General features: G+C 42.8%; 1 long non-coding RNA gene across 1 annotated transcript; it reads right to left on the reverse strand.

Annotated features, from left to right (window-relative positions):
• Positions 1-9,097: 9,097 nt before the first annotated feature.
• On the reverse strand, positions 9,098-14,790 carry LOC118970045 (uncharacterized). The gene is made up of 4 exons (XR_005057844.2): positions 14,647-14,790; positions 10,304-10,369; positions 9,788-9,882; positions 9,098-9,249 (listed from the first exon to the last, which is right to left on the reverse strand). It is a non-coding gene; the product is annotated as an uncharacterized lncRNA (long non-coding RNA).
• Positions 14,791-15,218: the final 428 nt, after the last annotated feature.

Below are 15,218 nucleotides of genomic sequence, written 5' to 3' on the forward strand. Positions count from 1 at the left end.
AAGGGAAATGACCTTTTTCTCTGTCTTTCCCTTCTCCCCTCCTCCCAACTCACTTTCCACTCTCCGCCCTCATTGCCAGGTTCCTACAGTCTTTTAAAGACGCCCTGGCTATTTCTGGAAGTGCTATTCTTACAAGCCAAAGTGGTTTGGTTGCTTTAGAAAGGGAGAAAGAGCTATGAAATGATTCACTGACTCCTTCTCAGCTGTTCCCCCCTACGAGTGTGCCAGACACTGTGTGCTAGGTCCTGGAATTGTTTATAACCCCACCCAGAGTAAATTATTCCGTTTGACTTGTGTGACTTAGGGTGAAATTTTCAAAGCCTCCCGTGCTTTCTCCCTTTAGGACTCATCAACCATTCATTGTACCTGTAGTTAATTAACGATGGCCACAACCGAGCCCTTTGTTGGAAACCTGGCATCTGGGACAAGAGGCATGCGGAAAAATCCCACAATAGTTCCTGCGCTAATGCAGCCATGGAGCAAAGAATTCATTTGCGTTTCCTACAGAGTGTACTTTTTCTGTAACTAAATGATTCCCCCTGGCCTCTCTGAATTGCTCTTCGCTGTTCACTCCTGTCCCTTTATATAATCCGTGAGAAAAGCTTTCCTCCTGCTTGGTGCGGGCTCCTCGCCCGCCCAGCCTCAGGTCAGTCTCAGCTGCAGCTTTCTCTTCTCTCTCTTCGCAGTTTGTGAACGACCCCATCGCCGCGCAGCCCCGCTGCTTCAGTGTCTTTGACAGGATTTGCCTTCTCTCTGATTACTTTGTGTTTTCCTCTCCGTCGTCTCCTGTGCCAGCAGCACACAGCATCCTCTGGAAGATGCTGTGCGGTGTTTCCCTGCTTCTTTGCATTGCGGGGTTTGGGCTTTTTGATTTCCCTTTGTTTTTCAAGTGCTGGTTGAATTATCAGGTGGACTTGGCTGCCGGCTCCCCCTTCGCCTCTGCTGGAGGTCTGCACTGGGTTGCCCCCTCCCCGCAAACTGTTTCCTGGGCCATCACCTTCCCACTGAGACCATGTGGCCCTGTATCTCATTCCCACAGGTCACCTGTGTGCTCCAAACCATGCAAGGGGACAGTTTCAAGTTGAACTGAGTGCCAACTCAGATTGAGGCGGGCCCTGCTCTCGGTGCTGATGACACAAAGATTAAACAGGACTCAGGCCTTAACCTCAAGGAGCTCCCACCTGGGGTAGAAAATATGCACACAGATTCCACCATTATACTTCCGTAATTGCTAACGGAGACGCAGTTGCACGCACAGGGCTATAGGAGCAGATAGAAACACAGGTGATTCTCCGGTGAAAACATGGGAAATAGAAGAGAAGTTTTAAAAAGAATGTTTTTAAGTTTGACGTACTATAAACTTTGGTATGGAAAGGGAAATGGAATTGCGGGCAGGGGAGGGGAGGGAGAGGTCCCTGGGAGAATGTACTATTTGACCACATTGAAGATTATAACAGAGGACACATGGCCCCCTAATAAATAGGCATATTCCAGATGAATGAGGAAGGAAAGATTGTTTTGGTGGAAGTAAAATCAAATCACAAAGGCACAGCTTATGCTTCAGGGTGATGGGGGCATAGCTGGAGGCTGAAGGGCACTGTGGGTGGAGAGGTGGGTGAGGTTAAATGAGAGTCGGGCAAGCAGTCCTGGGGGAAAGATTCCCAGAGGGGCCCAGCCAGGGGTAGGGTGGGAGCACCAGGTGGGTTTGGGGCAGAGTTTTCTTTAGAGTAGCCAGAAGGTATGTTTCAAAACAGTGTGTTTCCAAACTTTTTACTACCTCTTTGATGGGAAAAAAAAAATTTTACATAGCAAACCAATATATGGACAATTTACTGATTATACATAATTCACTCTGATACTTTCTATTTTATCCTGTTCTGTTTTTTCCTATTTCATCTTTAAAAAATGTTAGTCATGACTCAACCTACCTTATGACTGAATGGATTGTAACTCAAAGTTTGGAAAACTTGATCTAAAGGGTAAGTGTAAGTTACAGTTAAAGAGGGAAGCAGGGTCAACTCAGTTTGAGGGACAGCCAGACCAGAGGAAACCAGGGACTCCTCAGGAAGGAGAGAGCAAGGCCCAATGTTCAGGATACAGTTGCTAAAGCAAGCAAGGTGGTGGGAACCAGTTTTTAAAGTGATAGTTGCACACCATGCGAGCAGGCTGGTTAGCCTAAAAGCATGGAGCTCAGGAAGATGATATAAGACTTTGTACGGTGTTGGGTTGAGGAGTTCTGGTTTTGTTGCAGAGGCAGTTAGAAGCACTGAAGTGTTTTAAGTAAGTGTATCAGTTAGCTATTGCTGAATACTAAGGCACCCTGAAGCTTGGAGACTTAAAACAAACTTTTGATTGTTTTTCACAAGTCAACATCCAGGGGTGGCAACATTGGTAACTGCTACTATCTTCCAGCCCAGGTGTGAATTAGCAAGGGAGGGAGTATGTATCAGACCCAGAAGGGCAAGCTGTACTGGAGAGGCCTGCCCAGCAAGAAGCTATGGCTATTTGGCAGATCCCAGAATAGCGATATTCTGACCTTATAGCTCCTTCTGCCCTTTGGTTCACTTGTGGTGCTTCCCATTAGCCAAACACAACTAGAAACCAGAAGGCAAAGGAGCCCATTGATGGAATCTATACAGGTGAGCCTGCCAGGTCAGGGAGGAGGGTGGAAAAGGATGGAGAGTGGACCTGAAGGGGCAAAAAGAGACCATCCAGCCCATTTCCTGACAGGACCCAACTGGAGTGATGGTAAGGAGGTGTGGCTAGGACCACCCCTTCCTCTCAGGGGCCTCAGCTCCTCAGCTATAAAATGCGAATGGCATTCAATGATCTTCAAGAGCCAACACCAACATTATTCGGTGCTCTAATAACACTCCCAACATTCCTCACTGAGCTAAGGAAAGAGGTCTAGAAAAGGAGAGTCTTTCTTCCTTGATTGCTGGCTCCAGGCCCACAGACCTCCATTTCCTTCTAAGGCCCTCAGTCCAAGGTTAAATACTGGAGTGTAACTGCAACCTAAGGAGGGTAATTCCTCAGGCCAGTGTTCTTGCTGCATCGTAGGAAATTACTTCTATGATGAGAAGTTCAAGTCAAGTCAGAGGGCGAGGAGAGTGGCTGGGCGATGATGGGACCAGTAGGACACACTGTTGATATTTATTAGTCTCCTCTGTGCAAGGCACTGGAGAGGCAGTGATATTTTCTAAAACCATGGGAGGTCATTTTTATGATCCCTAATTTGCTTGTGAGGAAAGAGAATTTCAGAGAGGTAAACTGACTTGTCTGAGGCCACACAGTGAGTAGGGGGAGAGCTGGTTTTTAGATCTACTGCCCTCTGCCCCAGCACACAGGTATTTTGGTCCCAGGAGCCTTCATGGTCCTTAGCTCTCACCCAGAGGCAAATACCTTTCCAGTCCTCACAAGACTTGTGTCCTACCCTAGAATGGCCAGAGAATAGCACAGTCTTTGAAACACCAATGCCCACTAGTAAAACCAAAGAGGGCTGAGATACTCACTGAGGTATTCCAGCCCCTAAATGCCCCTTCCTTTCCAGGCACCAGCCTTCTTTTCCTCAGAGATGATAGGCAAAGATACCCAAGAAGATGGGGTTCCTTTTCCCCTTTTGTGTGCCTTTACAACACATTTTTTAAAAATTGAGGCAGAATTCGCATAACAGAAAGTGAGCCATTTTGAAGTGTCCATTTCAGGGGCATTTAGTACCTTCACAGTGTTGCACTGCCTCCACCTTTATCAAGTTCCAAACTTACAGTGCATCTTACTTCGTATTTGGTAGATGTTTATCTCCCATGCCGGACAGTTCATTTCTTGAGGCCAAGGTCTGTGCCTGTTTGATCTACATATTCTGAGTTTCTCATAAACATTCCATTCCCTCAGAATCCTGTTGAGATGAATTCCAGATACCCTCATCCCTCTTTCTTCTCCTGAGCAACACTGTAAAGACAGGGCTTGGCATCAGAATTTTGGCCTTCTTCCTACCATGAACCTTCATTATGTGACTGAGTCAAAACAATAAGCTTCAAGGTGAAACAGATTCCCTGTCCAGTTTCCTTTGAAGACATTCTCTTCATCTCTTTTTCATCTGACTGCACATTGCCCGTATGCATACCAATTTGCATCAAGCGATGGTTAAATTTTAAATGTGGCACAAAATTTATATTCTGTTTCTAAGTGAACAACCACAAATCTTAATATTGAAACTCAGTAAATAACTAACTTTTCTAGGATGTCTTCCATTTTGGAGAACAGCAAATTTTATAAGTACATAAAGATGAACTGAGGTTTTAAAAATTGAGGCAGATGATATGTGTACCTCTCCAGTGCAGAATTAGAAAAGAAAGAGCACATTGTTTTTTAAATTTATTAGTCAAGAAGTTTACTTAAAAAAAAAAGAGACCCTAACCTATTTTGTGTTTTCTACAAATTATCAGATGGAAAGTAAACCTGCCAGCTATTGTTACAGAATGTTTTCGTCTCTAGAAATAGCTATAAATTAGACCCATTCACCGCTGGAAAGCTCTGAGTTTTCTGAATTCCAATTCTATATAGTTTACATGGTATGCAAATCATGCTCCACTGAATACCGTCTAATGCATTTATTCTTCTTCAAAATTAGCTAAACACTGCCTTTTCCTCCACTAAATCAATCTCTCTGCAAAGGCAGACAGATGTAAGAACACTTGTCTCACACGTGCTGTTGCTTTACTCCTCTTTGCCAAAAATACATGACTGGACAATGGCAAAAAATCTGTTGGGCCCCATTTTCTAAGAACTTAATTTATCATCTGGCTGAGTAGCACCTTGAGTGATGCTCAAGGTGTTGAAGGGAACATAGAAGGATGGAGGCCAAGCTTCCTGGAGGTGAGGTGAGGATTTGGGAATAGAGCTCAGAAGAACAGAAATTAAATTTACTTATATTGCTATGACTTTCTTTAACGCTTATGGGAGAAATTGACAATTTCAGAATAACATTTCTCATCCCTCATCACATCCTATTCATCATCTATACCTACTGGTATTATTGCAATAACTCCATTATTAAAATGTGTTGGAGGGCAGTCATTCTAGATATCTGAACTTTTCGAATGGGAAGGCGCTGACATAACAGAGGATTATTTATACCCTTAAGATCAGTTTTGCTGGGCTCAGCAGCTACTTCACTGAGAAACATAAAGGATATGGCCTTAGAGCTGGGGAAAGTGAGACATAGGTTTGACTTCTCTCAAGCAGTAGTTGCAGCAATCTGAAAAGTGTTCTCTGCAGGAATAATGTAACTGGGAAAGGGTCCCAGCACTCAATTAAGAAGCAATCAAGCCCATCATCAACAATTCTTACGCTGTAAGAACTGTGGAAGCCATTGCCCTCCCACAGGCCCTCCCACTTCCCTGTGTAGAATTTTGAAGTCCACAGGAAGGAAGCTCTTCCAAGAAGCAGAGCATGCAGCAGGACTCTACATTAGGATTGCTGGGCCCCAGACAGACAGCATTCATGGACCCCATCCATTTGTCCTACATGATGGAATAAGTAGCATGACTTAAGTAATAACTGAGGCTCTGAGATAGACAGATTTTGAGTCCCAATCCTTCTATTTTAGCTGTGTAAGCTTGGGCAAGTTAAACTTTCTAAACCTCAATTTCCTCTTTTGTGAAATGAAGATAAGAGTACTACCCACCTCATGGTTTAACAAAAATAATACATTGTGGCTCAGAATAAATGCTTAGGAAATGCTAATTACCCTTAACTGTCAGAATCACCTTATTCTCTCCCTATTCATCAGGACTGGGATGACCAACCTGATTTATCTAACCCAAAAAATGTCTCCCTTTCCCCTATACAGAAGCTGTTTGGAAGGGCCTTAAGTGCTGATGTATATTGAATTTCTGGGCAGGCCTCATCAGTACCGACCCAGCCTCCTTTCTGAAGCACACTTGGTTTTTCAGTTGGGGTAATGCTTGAGAACATGCTCCTTTGGGGCTGGTAGATCAATAAGAGGTTTACATCTCTGCTCTGTATATCTATCAATCTGTAGCAGATTTTCTTCCTGGGTTTGCCCTGATACCTTTCCAGGTAAATCACCCTTTTTCAGTTAAAGAAATGATGTGGATGTTTAACTTATGTGATAGATTTCTACAATAATGTCCCTCAATAGATCCGGCCACCCTCCAGTCGTGCCTTTGGGCAGTGCCCTCCTACTCTGACGTTAGGCTTAGTCACGTGACTTGCTTTGGCCAATAAGCATTAGCAAATTGGATGCAAGGAGATGACTGAAGCAGGCTTGCCTAATATGCTCAACTCTCTTGTTGCTGGGAACTCTCCCAGCCTCACGTGAAGAAACCCAGGTAGTCTGCAGGAGACAATGACTTAACCAAAAGTGCGCACCAGCCTCCATACATATGAGTGAGGCCACCTTAGACTCAAATCCCACCTGAGGCACCAGATGATTGCGTTCACATGAACAGCCCCCGGCGAAACAAGCCCCAGAAGAGACCAGCTGAGCCCAGCCCTAATTGTTGGCAACAATGGACAAATAAAATGGCTGTTGTCAAATGTTTTTGCAAAATGGCTTTAATCCAGTAAGTGCTGGATTGGTTTGTTAGAGCAATAGATAACTGACATAAGTTTTATAAGTACAAGGGTGGACATTTTTGTCTTCTTTGTTTCTAGCAAAGGTAAGGTAGAATAAAACATTGTACTGCATGATGAAAGAATGTGATTTATTTGTGGCAAATCCAGGAAGCGCATTTATTCATTTTAGTTGACTTTAGGTAAATAAGAATGGAAGTGGGGTCCATGTAATTTTTCAAAAATTCAGGTGACAGAACTTTTACCTGAACAAAGTGAGAATTTCTGAATGGCAGGAGAGAGATTTGCTGGCAGCAAGGACATGCCGTGCTCCTGGGAATAACTCCCTGACATCACACTGTTGCGGTATTAATTCTTCCTCCTGACAGTTAACATGCATGAGTACACAGGCATTTTCATCAGTTTTGAAGAACATAGATTTTCATCTGGAAAATGGATATACAAAATCTGGGGGACACAGTTGAGGAATATAGCTGCATAATCTATATTTATGACAAGGAAGCGAATGGGGAACTTACCCTAAAAGAATCTGAAGGACTTGGGATAATGATGAGAATCAAAACAAATGGATGTATTCAGAGCAGAGAGAATACTAAAGCTTTCGACTTCCATGTGGTTCTGGCCCAACATCCAGTCAGAAATAAATACCAAAACTTGCCAACATTTCTGACCAAAAAAAGCATGCAGTGTCAGAAAGGAGTTGTGTTCTTAGATTAAGGCAACACCAAAATTGTCAGGATTCTGGTGGAGGAGGTGGGAATGTAAATAAAAATTATTAGGATTCACTGGAGAAGGCGAGAGTCCATTAACATGCTTATAGGGACCTGAAAGAAATACTAGTTAAATACGTCACCCTGGAGAAGTCATTGCAAGTATTTGATTTGACACTGGTGGTAATAGAAGAATGGTGGAGAAGAGTCAAAAATGGGAAAATCACTTTGACTTCATTAGCTCTCTTCAACCATCACAAACTATAACTATTTTATTCCATTAGGGACTCCTCTTTGAAGTGGGGGCAGACTTTAGCTTACCTTGCCTTACCTTACCTTACCTTCAAAGGTTGTTTTTCAATTTTAATTTAAATTCTACAAATGGTAGCAAGGCCACTTATTGGTCCTCTCCCACCCAGGACCCACTCTTCTCTTAGGAAATCATACCTCATTTCTGCAATGAAGCAGCTACCCCTCCTCTTTATACAGCCTGTGTACGAAGAGTGATGGCTGTTTCCCTGGTGGCACTCCCGGTCAGGCATGTGACCTAGGTTAAGCCACTGGCATGTTCTGGCTACATGGAGGGGCACATGACCTTGTAGAGCCAACAAAACGCCATAAGACTTTTGGGATTGAGGCACGTATTTCTGTTTTGCCAGAACTTGGGGCTGCCGTTGGCATTTTCTGCAGTTTGCAATAGTGGCAGACAGCCATATAAAGTGGACCATTACTTGAGATCTGAATCCAGCCACATCTGAAACCATGCTTATCCCGTGGATGTTTCATTTATAGAAGCCAATAAATCTCATTTTTGCTTACGTCAGTTCATATTAGATTTCCTGTCATTTGCAACAAAGCAAGTACTAACTATGCATCCCTTATCAGATTTTTCAGCTATAGAAGAGGGGAATTCAGCCAGACGATAATCTATATGTAGCCTATAATTCTGACTTTAAGAGAACAATGGGGGAGGAGAAGCCTTATTATATTCTGAAGCAAAATGGGTGTTTCCAGATAAACTGCATTCCAAGCTTGTAATCAATTCATAAAATTTCTTGAGTGCCCACTTACTTCAAGAATGTGATATTTCTTCCTTTCTGCATTATCACTGGAGGTAAATGCATATAAACACATTTAATGCCATTTTCAACATGGGTTGACATGTGCCCTTGAGCATATTGCTAGAGTGATTAGAATCCAGTTGCAGAGAAAGCAATTAAAGGGAGAAAAATGCATTCTCATCTTTTAAATAGCATTTGTTGGACCTGTGTGAAGGTAGTCAATACCTTTATAAATATTGCCCTATACTGTGTTTTTAACTAAAGCTCTGCAGGCATAAAATATTCTTGTCTTGCAAATATGCTACTAACTGAACATACTGGGAATGCTTAGCAGCAATGAAATACAGAAAATGCCAAAGAAATTAATGGCTTTGTGCTGTACTACCAAAACATGTCCACTAATATTTAAAATTCCATGTCCCAGGACATCACTCATATCTGCTGACTTAAGCTGAGAGACCTGGATCTTTGAGGTGGATCAGGCCATTTCTCAAGTCTCTGTTTTTGGGCTTTTGTTTTTCTCTCTTCCACTTCTTTTATCCATCCCTCCATCCTTTCCTCTACCACACCCCCAATTTCCTGGGGTTAATTGAGAATGTTATTTATAAGAGATCAGAAAAGGGTTATACACATGGAGCAGGTTATAATTTGTCAGGACATATTTTGTATTTCTTAGGTAAAGAACCAAATAAACTAAATATCCATGTCTCATTTCAAATATTTGTGTGATGTCTACATTTATTGGTCTTGAAATTTGTATTTTCAGTGTCTTTCAGGGAAACCTCATAGGCCATGCTCAGTGTTCATCAGTTGCCCATCAATGTCACATCTGAGAACTGCAGTCCTGGATTACCCTGTTGGCATGGTCCTTCCCGGGATGTCTGCCAAAGAAAGCAGAGTGTTGTTACCAACCAGGCCCCACACTGACCTACCTAAGGCCCCCACTCTGTGTTTTTTATGCAATCTCACATCACTAGTAGCACCAGTATGTGTTGTATTTTTCAAAACTGAAAATAAAGGCATGTTTCTTATCTAGGAATTTAGTCCATTCATTCTGTGTGATCCTCATTTCATTTCTCTGCAAACATTTGTTGAATTCTCAGTAGGTGCCAGGCACTGAGATAGGCTCTAGAAATATGTCACTGTTACTCAACCTCTCCTTATCAACGCCCTGCAAATGCCCTTAACTTAAAACATTTGCCACCAATCTCTTACCTACTCCACCCAACAACAAGATGACCAGAGCAGCGGCATTTAGTCCAAAGAACTTACTTTTTTTCCCACCCCTGTGTTCACTACTTTAGTCCATCAAGGCAAAAACCTCGAGCAACATTCCCAGTTCCTCACTCTGTCCCTCACCCACCACATCCAAATCTCCACCGTGTCCAGTTATTCACTCTCTTTAACAGGTTGCTCTACCTGGCCTCTGCTCCGGCCCTCAGAACCACTTGGCATCTCTCCTTCAGGTGTTTCCAACTGCAATTCATTTTTGTGCTGCTTTCGGAGTTAATTTTCTAAAATACAAATCAGACCATATCACCTCCTTGCTTACAAACCTCCCTGGCTTCCTACCTATCTTGTAGGATCAAGTCTCTTCTTTGCATGATAAACTAATCCGGATGCCACCTACTTTCCCAGCCTCCTCCCTTTGTGTCCATCCCCACACATGTTTCTCACCTCACCTGGCCTTACACATCAGCACATGCCTCTGGGCCTTTGAACATGGTGTTCTCTGTTCCTCAGAAGCCCATCTTTACCTTCTATTCTCAACTCATCGTTCAAGAGTCAGCGCATGGGTCACTTTGTGAGGCCCCCCCCTGGTTTCTCCATTTAGTTATTAGTGCTGTTCTCTGTGCTCCCAGAATCCTTGAGCCTTGTCTTTACTCTGGCTTGTTTCATACCCAGCTGTGGTGGTTTGTGAGCTCCCTAGTGTACCTTGTTCCCGTCAGCGTTTTCAGTGTGCAGCTCAGTGCTTGGCTTGCAGTCGGGGCTCACTTGGCACTGTGTAAGAGGCAGATAAATATAAAACATGTTTTCTATCCACCCCCTCCCACCAATAAGGTGCTGTAAGATGTACACACTATTTGTGAAAAATTAACTAAACATGTGTGGTGATAAACAGAGACCAGTGAGTGGGACAGTTCTATGATTTGGGAGAAGAGAAATATTATTTGGGAGTGGGAGGTCAAGGAAGGCTTTGACTTGGATCTTGGAGAGTTGTCATTCAGTAGGTAGAGAAGGGGAAGAGGAAGGACATAAAGAAAAAGAGAAACATCACGAATGAAAGCCCAAAGGCAAGAAAGCACAGGGCTGGAAGGGGCTGTGGGACCAGGCTGTGAGGGGCAAGGAAGGTGAGGCTCAAGAGCATGGACTTTCTCCTGCAGGCAGCTGAAAGATTTTGACCGAGGAAGTAACTGTTGGAAATCATATTTTAGGATCAATTAACAGGTGGTGTGCCAGATGGACTCAAGTTAGAAAAACAAGGTAGGAGCCTATTATACAACCCAGGATGGAGGCCTCCTCCATGGTAGTGACAGAAGTAAGTACAAGGGAAGAGTAGAGAGCTGTCTTGAGGATGGAATTGAAGGGCCATAGTGACTCCTCACTAGAAAGGGAGAGACATGGATGACCCAGAGATTTCAAGCCAAGGAGACAAAAAAGATAAATTTGACTAATAGAAAGTTAATGGAAAGACTAATTTGTGAGGAGATAGTGAATTTTGAGACTGGTTACATTTGATAGAACTTCAGGACCTCTGAGGAGAAATGACCAGCAGGCAATTGGACATGAGACAATATTGTGTGGTGGTCAAGGGCAGAGGTCTAGCCAGACTGGGTTTGCATCCTGGTCATGCCAGTTACTAGACAGGTGATTTTAGGTTTCAGTTTCCTCATCTGTAAGAGGGATGTAATTATAGTCCTTACCTCATAGGGTTGTTGAGAGGCTACATAAGATAATTGTATGTGAAAATATCCCTCACACAGTGTCTGCCATATGGTAAGGCCTCCATAAATACTGGCCATTATCATTAATAACTAAAACTGATAAGAATTCCTTAGAGTTCAGAAAATATTTTAATTTTATTTTTCCAATAATTATGTAAGGTAGGTATTTTTGTTATTACCATCCCATTTAAGAGGGAGGAAACCAGAGCTCAGCAAGGTTACTGGATCATATAACTAGTAAGGAGCAGAGCCAAAAATCAAATCCAGCTTTTCTATGTCAAATCCAATGCTCTTCCACTGAGCCTGCTGACTCTGATTTAGGTCGGGGTGGGGACAGAGGAAGAGGGGTTCAGTCACACAACCTCCAAGCACCACCACATTTCACGACTGGGTTTTGATGTACAGTTTGTATTGTCAGAGTGATAATCCTGTGTGAACTATACCAAAATTATAAAGTCCAGTGGAAAATAATAAATTCTTAAGAGAAGGGGGTCCTTAAATGTTATTTAGGCTGTGCCAAAAGTTTGTTTGGCTTAGGTACTCAAATACCCATCTCAGCCCTGCCAACCTTGCACAATGCTGGTATATATTCACAGATGGGTTTTTTTCCCGTATAATTTATAACACAGAATGCTAATAACAGTCTGATACCTGTCAGCAGGAATCTCACCCAGCTGGAACAGCAGCCCATAAATCTCACATTTCAAGTGATTCTTCCAACATTCAAAAGATTGGGAAATTGTGTTGAAGATGAAATTGACAATGCATTTCTGCCTGGGACTGCGAAAATGGTTATTGCTGACCCCTTTCTGTCTTTGAATTACTGCTTAGATTTCTGTCTGGACATATGGAAAGAAGAAATCTTTGGGGTCATTGCCAGATAAATCTGGCTTACCTTGGATTCCTGAATGGGCAGTATGTCTAAGAATAGACTCCAAGGGGAGATGGAAGAGAACTGAGTGGAACCATAAGAACTGGGCATTTTGCTCACTTTTTCTAATAACTCCTCTGATTTAAAAAGAGAATAAGGTCATGGCATAATGCCATCCAGAATGAATAGTAAAGAGCACTGGAGAAATGGTAGGCACTTTTGAGAAAGCTCTATTATCAAAGGAATGTAAGGAATGAGACGGCCAAATCATATTATTGTACAACGTATCAAAATAGGAGACTGGTCTGCTGGTCTTATGAAAGGTAGAGGCAGGAAATTTCAAATTCGAATCCTACTATGGAAGGGTGATTGCATCATGGCCAAAGGCATTTTTTATTATTTCCATGCCCCTTTTCCCACATCTATAAAAAGGAGTTAATCAAGGGTGTTGCTGAGGTTTAATTAGTTAATACTATAAAGTGCTTTGAAGATGAAAAGAAGATTATGAATAGCCACAGTTAAGTCCTCTTTTAAGAAGTATGGATTGAAGTTAAGATTTAACAAATCATATGTCCCAAAATAGCTGGGGGCAAATGAAGGTGGCTTAGCTTTGATAGGTAATTTTCCCTGACATCACTCAGATACTGCAGCTGGTAGGAAAATGATGGGACCTTACTTGGGCTTTTCAGAATTCTGTTGAAAGAAACAGAGAATAAATAGTTTGTCTCCATCAGGATAAGAAAATCAGGAAATCTAAAGAAAAATAAAAATGGATACAGTAACCATAGTGAGTCTCCTCTTCCCAACCCCCTATCCTGCAGGACAATCTGGCCATGAACTCAGAGCTCCTAGAGAGGGGAGCTGGGCCTTCCCAGCCAGGCACACATAAAATAGTTTCCCTCAGATCAGAGTTTTTTGGGTGGTGGTGTCAGATAATGGAGAGTAGGGGAAAATGCCTGTGGCATTAGTGAGGCTTAGTTTCAGGTTCCCCTCAGCTTTCTAGTGTGTGATGCTGAGCAAGCTACCTCTAGGAACCTTGGTTTCTTCTTCTGTGAAATGGGGATCATTCCTTCCTCCTAGAATGCTGTGAGGAGAGACTGAAATAACTAGTAGGAAGTACCTGGCATATAGTTCTTTCTGACTATATAATTACTTTCATCCTATTTTTCTTTTTCTTCAGCCCAGACTGTTTTCTCAGAAAATTCTGAAATGCCAATGTGTTGCATTATTGTTTTCAATTCAGAAGTGTTGGGGTTGTTCTATTTACTTTCATATTTTCACTGGAGAATCTTAAGCGATCATTTCCACTGTGAAAACAGCACTCCAGGGGAGCAGAGTGTTTTTCACTGAAGGTTGTTTCGGGGGAAACTCAAGTTAAAAAAACAAAGCAAAACACCCTAGATTATTTTTTAAATCCCAGATCTCTATGCAGCTGTCTTTCTATTCTGCTATCTTGCAGCTGAAATCCTGACATTAAGTTCCTGAGAATGAAATCTCTCTGAAAACATAATTCATGGTAAAGGGGAAACACTTGGGGCCACCGGGTTTGTGCTGTGCTTTTCACGCTGTGTCTATTCTCAAAATGACCAAGGCCCTTTTGTTTGAAGTAAAGGAGCCCATGTAGGCATTCCTGTGGGGCTTTTATCAGGTAGTGTTGTATTCTCAGCAAACCCCAGCCAAAAGTCCTCATTGAGATTCACACGTACCTAGAATGGTTACAGCTGGGGACAAGGAGGAAGTTCAAGATCATAAAGTGTCTCCTGGGCCCCTATTTTACTGATAAGGAAGCTGAGTTCCAGGCTCCCAAGAGATGTACATACAAAATATGTCAGAATCATTCACCAGGTGGGTAAATACCGCTCTGCTCTCTACCATTCATGAGCCAGTCATCATCAATGTGTGACCCCCTGCTGTAGGAAAAAACTCACCGAGATTTATAGTTAAGGTACCTAGATGTCTAAAAAGCAGAAAAAGAACACTTTAAAATACCAAAGTTCAAAAAAAACTGAACTTCAAATCAGGGACAGTGAGTTGGGTGAGTCCTAGAGGTTGGATGGATGGATGGGACACATCTGTTAGGGACAGAATGTGGATTGTAACACTTGGTCTGTGGAGAGTTACTCCAATGAAGTTAGCATGGCATTGCCAGTCTCCCCTCTCCTCCCCTGGCTCTCTGCTGTCAGCAATGCATCTCTCAGTGCAGAGCACAAAGGTATGAAGCAGTGAGCAGAGATAGATACTATATACATTTTATGCTTTGAATATACACCTGATGTTTGGCCATACACCAATTTGGCCAATTGTGTATCGCAAGCCTGCTGCAGTTTGATTTATAAAGGAATTCATTTCAGAGGGAAGATGGAGTGCTGACTTCCTCGGTACCAGGTAACCTATGTAAGCCACAGGGTATAAGCAGGAAAGAGAGAAAAAGCAAGCGATGAAGGCTGTACAACGCCACTCACCTCAGATGTCCAACCTATCCCCAGCACGCCCCACCACAGAATGAGGACTGAGGCAGCTCAGCTCATTAGGTCCTTGGCCATCGCCAGGGAAAGGACATGCCTGCCATTCTTTGCATCTATGAAGACCAGCAACCTCTCAGGTCCTTCAGCCTGTTAAATAGGGTACACAGTTAAAGTAGACAAGAGGAGAGAAGGAACCCAATGCTAGATTCCATTTCATCTTTCCATCTGTCCCAAATACTTAACCATGTAAGAGAAGCAGAAGGCCAGGCAGCAGATTTTACCATGTTGGTGTAGTTTTAGCATGATCTCTTGGGGGCTTCTCAGCCTTGGTCCCCCTTGGCTGAGGGTGTGGGGCTAAGTGCAAGAGTGGGGTGCTCTTGGGTAACAGTCTCCCTTTTAGTTGTTACACCACAGATGAAAAACACTGACTATGTCCTTGATGTAGAATCACTTACCATATTGCCCCAATTTGTTTAGTTTCTGTGTTTTCAGAAACAAGATGAGTTTTCATCATCTCACTTCCCATCTGTGCTCCAGCAGTTCTGTCCTGTCAAACCATTCTGCCGACA

This window comes from Manis javanica, chromosome 4 (genome assembly GCF_040802235.1).
Source record: "Manis javanica isolate MJ-LG chromosome 4, MJ_LKY, whole genome shotgun sequence".
Lineage (NCBI taxonomy): Eukaryota > Metazoa > Chordata > Mammalia > Pholidota > Manidae > Manis > Manis javanica.